Source organism: Chinchilla lanigera, unplaced genomic scaffold (genome assembly GCF_000276665.1).
Source record: "Chinchilla lanigera isolate Chin_1 unplaced genomic scaffold, ChiLan1.0 scaffold00107, whole genome shotgun sequence".
Classification (NCBI taxonomy): Eukaryota; Metazoa; Chordata; class Mammalia; order Rodentia; family Chinchillidae; genus Chinchilla; species Chinchilla lanigera.
Genome location: NW_004955508.1, coordinates 2,000,322 through 2,007,064, shown reverse-complemented (window position 1 = coordinate 2,007,064; position 6,743 = coordinate 2,000,322). Strand labels below are relative to the sequence as shown.

Sequence of the window (6,743 nt, the reverse complement as noted above, 5' to 3'; positions counted from 1 at the left end):
TTATGGACTGAAACCTCTACAAACTGTTAGCTAAATAAACCGTTTCCCCCTGAACTTGTAAGTGTTGCATATTTTGTCTCAGCAAGGAGAAAAGTAACTAAGACAATTTGCACAGCAACTAAAGTGTGTGCACAGTACTTTGATGACCACTGAAACAACTGGTTTTATGCATTCAAGCTTGATATTTAAATAATGAATTTATGAAGTGAAAGTGTATTCATTGATCTATTTTACAGATGAACAGACCCCTTTAAAATTGTAATTTAAACTGGGTGTGGTGGCGCATTCCTGTAATCCTAGCACTTGGGAAGCTGAGGCAGAAGGATCCTTTTGAGTTCCAGGGCAGTCTGGGCTACACAACTGAGTTCAAGGCCAGCCTGAACTGCATAATGAGATCCTGTCTCAAAGAGACAAATAAATAAATAAATAATAAAATAAATAAATAAAGTGTAGTTTAATTGAAGAATTTCAGGTCAATATACGAAACAGGAAAAATACATATTTCTTCAAAATCTGTAATTTCTCAGAAACAAAATTATGTTATGGCTTTGGATTAGTAACTTAAATAATATATGACCTGATATTTGCTTGCCAGTTTGGAATTCAAATGGAGAAATAAATATTTTACCTCATAGTTCTAATTATTTACCTTTGTACTAATCAATATGCTAGTTTAATAAAATGCCAATATATACACTATAGTCATTAAACAATAATACCTACTATGCAGTAGATAAACTAACATATTGACTAATAATTGTGATTCTTTACTATTTTTCCCTTAAAATAATAAAGATTTTTTTTTTTTGCTGTAATTCATTTTATTACCATAATAGTAATTCTTTCAAAAAAAAAAAAAAAGCTTTTTGGAAGATGAACTGAGAGGTAACAGCAATAGACACGGTTACTAAGGATGTGTTGGTTAGAGGGAAATATAACTTTTTTAAAGGATCCTAGAATCTTATATTTAAAGCATATACATATGTGCAAATGAATGTATACGTGTGTATATTTGCATCTACAAAGTACAATACAGGATTTGAAAAAGAGAGGAAATTCCCTTAATAACAGAATACATCTTTTTCTTTTTGTCTTTTTGAGACAGTTCAGGCTGGCCTTGAGCTCACTTTGTAGTCCAGGCTGGTCTCAAACTCACAACAATCCTCCTGCCTCAGCCTCCTGAATGGATTACAGGTGTGTGCTACCATGACCAGCCAACAGAATAAATCTTTAAGATTAAGAATAGAATATTTGAGCTCAAAAGGGATCAAGCAAAATAAAAAAGAATGGAAGACAAACAATGGAAACAAAGTTTTGTAGGTGGAGAGAGGAAGGGTTGAAGGGAAGGGAAGGGAAGGGAAGGGAAGGGAAGGGAAGGGAAGGGAAGGAAAGAAAAAGGAAGGGAAGGGAATAGGAAAAAAGAATTCAACATGATATGTTAAGTACAGGTATGAATTCTCTATGATAAATATGATCATTATGTATGTCATAAATTATTGATAAAATTAATTATTTTAAAAAGGGGGAAAGCAACTTTTGAGAAATCTCTATAGTTATTCTCTAAAGCCTTCAAAATCCTCCCTTTAGTTCTAATGTAGAATGAGAATTTTTTTAAAAGTAAAAGGGGAAAAATATGCTAAGTAAAAAAATCATCAGCTAGACTACATAATATGTGGGAGAGATCGCTATATTTGAGATCTCTAGATAAAAGCACTAAACTTCCCTTTTTTAGGAAAAGGGAAAATGATACCAAGTTTGGTCTTCAATGTTTTCTCATGAACATGGTTCCAATTAGAAGGGATAAAGATTTGTAAGGGTCGAGAATCTCGCCGCGTGAAGGAAGACTCCAAGAGACGCTCTCTCATGCAATAAGCAAGGGGAGTTTATTTACCAGGCATGCGTGCGGCTCACTGAACGCGCAGGAACAGAGAGCGCCGAGCTGGGGTTAAGTCCGGCTTTTAAACCCAAAAACCACAAAGGGCGGGCCTTTGCAAGCGAAGTTACAGAAGCAGATAGCATTGGTTAGTTTAAATTGACTTTTACAATCATTTGGGGGTTTTGTGAGGAGACTCAGGAATGAGGGAGTGTCAAAGGCAAGATAGTTGCTCTGAGTATGTTTCTTTTCCCAAGGACAGGATGGGAGATATTTTCCTGAAACTCCTAACACCTTTTGGGCAGTCTCATGCTGCTTATCTATAGCCGGAGGACAGCTGGTTCCCATAAAATTTTCCCTTACAGATTTCTAGAAATTTATTTCAACAGAGAAGTTTTATCTGTGAATGGATGGGACTGAATGGGTAGAGTTGCTCAAAATTTGACTGGAGAGGAGAAATTTTGTCCATACCATTCGAGTATTTTTCTCTCTAGACCTTCTCTCTTGGAGGGTCTTAATGTTTTTCCTATTTCTCTCCCTCATACTTTTGTATATTCCCTGTATACCACCAAAACCTTCTCAGGGAGAGACTTGCTCAATTCATTTATACTAAGCCATAAATGGCTTCTAAAGATGTTTGTACTTTGTTTTAGAGGGAATGCCATTCAAGACAAAGAAATAAATTTCTAAAGGTAAGACTTCAATTGTCTACTCATGGCTGAGGGAGGTATTTTTGGCAAGACCTTCCTACCTACTATGTTTTTATATCCTTGATGTTACTGTTTGTGTCTAGATGTTCCCTCAAAGCCTCACACAGTCATGGGTTGGGCTTCTAGAGTTTATGATTGGTTCATGGTCCAATGCTGGGATCATGGGTATGAATGCTACACCTGCCCTGGGGCAGGTATCCTGAATACAATATAAGGGAGGGAAAGAGGCCTGCTCCTCCTTTTTTTCCCTTGTTGCTTTTGTTGTTTTCTACCACCAGGAACTGTTGCCCTCTGCCATGTGCCACACTCTGCCTTGGAGCCAGCTGAGTATGGATCGAAACCTCCACAAACTAAGTGAGCTAAACAAACCTTTCCTTCCTTAATTCTGGGCATCAGGTATTTTATCCTAGCAATGAGAAAAAAGTAACCAAGATACTTGATATCTTCCCAGTATGCAGTGAGCTGCCTGGCAGGTAAGTTAGAGGGACATGTGAATATGTTTCATGAAAGCATTTTGGGAAATCTAAATCCCCACAAAACTGTAAACTGAAGAAATAATTATTACTGGGCTACTATATTTTCTCAATAACTGCCTTTGTTTATGATTTTCATCTAACTTCATACTGTGTTGGATTTTATCTAGTCTTACAACATCTCCATATTTCTGAGAAAAATTTTGGCCTGGAGGTGCTGTTTGAAAGCGAAGGTGTTAAATGCTAACAGTTTATAGACCTTGTAAAGTTAGAATAGTTAAATCACACTAAAGTCAATTTCAAAATGAAGTTGTCATGAACACCTATGGCAATTCTACTAAATCAGCTATTGCTTTCCTCCAGCAATCTCCTTTAACTATTGTCTGCCTCTCATTCATCACTTGATCCCCTAGTTCTGGCAGAAGGTTTCATGTTCCAACTGGACTGTTTTCCTGATCACAGTTACGTAAGTCCAGGCGGTGCCAATAATATCTCCCTGGCACTTTAAAAATGTTTCAGCCTGAATGATGCTGAGGCTTACAAATTAGGACTTTATCCAGGCTGTTTTCTATGAGAATAGAGATTACTACAGAAACGGAGTCATGGTGACACTCAAGCAGCAGCTGTTCCCTTCATTCCCGAGCCTTCCCTTTGTTTTTATTGTTCTGGGACTTTGGTGTTGAGTATCTCAGGATCCAGACAGCAGCATCAGTTGTTGATGAAGTTGATTTGAATTTGATTTCTGTCAAACTGAAGTGTTCTCATAAAATGATTCTAGGGTCAAGCACACCAGAATCCTCCCAGACATTTGAGAAATAGAAAGATTTCTAGGTGTTACCTCAGACTTAAAGAATAAGAATCGCTGGAATTCAGTAGATAACTTTAACCATGAATATTAATATTTAATAACTATAGGAGTGAAATGCTATAAACAATGGCCAGGACAGAAGTAGGCTTAGAATAATGTTAGGTTTTTCTGTTTGAACCCGTAACATCCTTCCCATCAAGCCAATGTCTGGATGTATGTTTGCTCAGGAAAGGAAAAAGAGTGCACATGAAGAGAATGTTAAGGTTCAATAATGAGTTGGTTTTCTTTTTGTTAATAAAGTTGAACTCTATGAATATACAAAATTGTTTTTTTCCTAAATAATATTATAATATCATTTGAGATTTTAATTAGAATATTTTGTGATGAAGCCAGATATAGTGGCATACACCTGTAATCCCAGCACTCAGAAGGCTAAGGCAGGAGGATAACTGCAAGTTCATGGCCAGTTTGGGCTATATTGTCAGTTCAAGGCCAGCCTGAACTACATAGTAAGACCCTGTCTCAAAATAAATTCCATTATTGTAATTTTATGCTGAAATTTATGTCTAAAATGAGCTACTTACACATAGATAGTGGAATGACAATAAATATTAATCAAGTTTTGGTCATTTTGAAGAAGTTTTTTTTTATATATAAATATCATTGTCTATTTCTTTACCCCTGTTTGGACAAGTAAAAGTAATAACTGGAAAACATTTTTATTCTTCATGTGCTCAGAAAATTAAGTTACCACAGTCAATAAAAGGGCATTGCAGAGACTGCCCTTGAAAAAAAACAGAAGACTAAATGAAAACCAGATAATAGATTGGGTCAGAAAGAAATAGTAAGACAGATCAAAGAAAATTCTTGGACATCCTCAGCAATTTTTTAATGACTTAAGTCTATTCACTTAAACAAATGTTGAAAGAAACAATGGTAGAACTGCAATTTTAGTCCCTGAGGCAACCCTCAAGAGGGCATATTTTGCACTTCTTGTATTTCTGCAGTACTTATCTCATTACATACAAATGTTAGTAGGGATGCTTCTCCTTATAATATTTTTGTCTATATTAGAATCTGATGTGGGAATAGATAGAAGAAACAAACAAGCTGGATGACAAATAGCTAACTATCACTCCATTTCCCCCTTGGTCTTTATTAATAAAGTTTTACCTGGGGATGAACTTAGAGACCACATATTCCAGTCTTTGTAGTTTGGTATGGCCATATGATTAAATTTAACCTAGTGTAATAGAGTAACGCTTGCCATTTCTAGGCTTTAGTCTTAAAACACTGGGGATGAGTGTCTCAAGCCCTTCTCTCCCTTTTTCCTCTAGGCTGAGGTGAAGACATGGCAGTGGCTCAGCTTCAAGCATCTCTGAAAGGAAGGTGTCCTGATGACGGCAGAACAAGGTAGAGGAGGCGTGATGCAACGGGGCTGTCTCTCACCCTGAATGGTCAGGTCAAACTAAAATACAAAAAGAGGAAAAGAACTACTGTCTTATTTTATAAGTAGTCTTCTCTCTGTCTTTTGTTATAGCAGCTTGATAGGTACTATAAGGCGAAACAAATTGAAAAAATAAAGCGATTGGCTGACTAATGTATCTGGAAAGTCTAGTGGTTTGTTGGGTTTCAGGACGGGTTTGATTAAGGAATCATTGCTTTCTAAGCCTCTGTCTTTTATTAGCCTCATGCTGTGGTGGCTTTCCTACAGAGGTACACACATCAACAAATCACTGAGGTCAGGGCACAAGAACAGTATCTACCTTAGGCCTGAGCTTCCTGGCATACTGCAGAGCTAGTATATGCATTAGTTATGACTAACAAAATAAAAATTCAAGGAAGTTAAGAAAAGGAAAATAGATGTCAAGAGATAAGAACACCATCATGGTTCTTAATTTTCCCACTAGAGTGAGATTTTTTTTTAGAGGAAAAGAAAATGCTCTCAAATCTATCCTTTCTCCCTGACCACAGGTCCTTTGAAAAACTTATGCCATGTAGACTATGAGCTCGTCATATATTGTCACTCCCCTATTAGGATGTGTGCCAGGCATATAAAGGCCGTAAAATATTTGTTTAATTAAATTCACTTAAATTGACTTAAAAGAGAATAACAGAAGAGAGAAATCACACCTCAGCAAAATTTCAGGAGTAAAAATTTTAACTTAATTTAAATTTAGGATATTGGGTGGAAGAGACTGAAGTAACTGTCTGAAAGAAAATTAGAATTATTTTGGATAGAGTCATTTAGTATCTTTCCTTTAACATATGTTTTTAAAGTCTTTAGGGTTTCTTTTTTTATTCTAAAGATTTAAAAAACTAACAAAACAACAATGAAGACAAAATCAAAACAACACAAAAACAACAAAAATGATACATGACCTCAAAACAAAATGATAGGAATTGAAAATGGTTGCTACATTACATAATGTTATCTTCAACGAAGTTGCTCAGTTCCCCAGAAGAATGTAAACTGATCAGTCAATCAAAGACAGTAACAAGTAATTAAAAAAAAAACATTGGAAATGATGCAGAACTTCACCATACAGGATGGTAGGAGTTCAACGGTGATTCTTACATGCATGTTGTTATCTTCAGATCAGTCATTCTGATTACCAGATTCAAGCATGCAAAATTGCTCAAGAAAAAGAAAATTTTAAGTATTGACTGTTCCTTTCAATAAACCACAGACATCAGCGATACACCTATCCAAGCTATCCTTGTATATACATATAAATTTTGCTCTTCATTTTAAAAAGAAAAAAAACCAAAATAACAAAAACAAATACATAAATAAAACAGCATAGAGAACAATAAAAATGATCCAGAATTTTCAAACATGCTGATAGAACAGGGTTTCTTTTTTTTTTTTTTTTTTT

General features: G+C 35.7%; 1 long non-coding RNA gene across 1 annotated transcript; it reads left to right on the top strand.

Moving 5' to 3' along the window:
• Window positions 1-2,894: 2,894 nt before the first annotated feature.
• On the top strand, window positions 2,895-5,468 carry LOC106146966. The gene is made up of 2 exons (XR_001231646.1): window positions 2,895-2,937; window positions 5,202-5,468. It is a non-coding gene; the product is annotated as an uncharacterized LOC106146966 (long non-coding RNA).
• The last annotated feature ends 1,275 nt before the right edge of the window (window positions 5,469-6,743 follow it).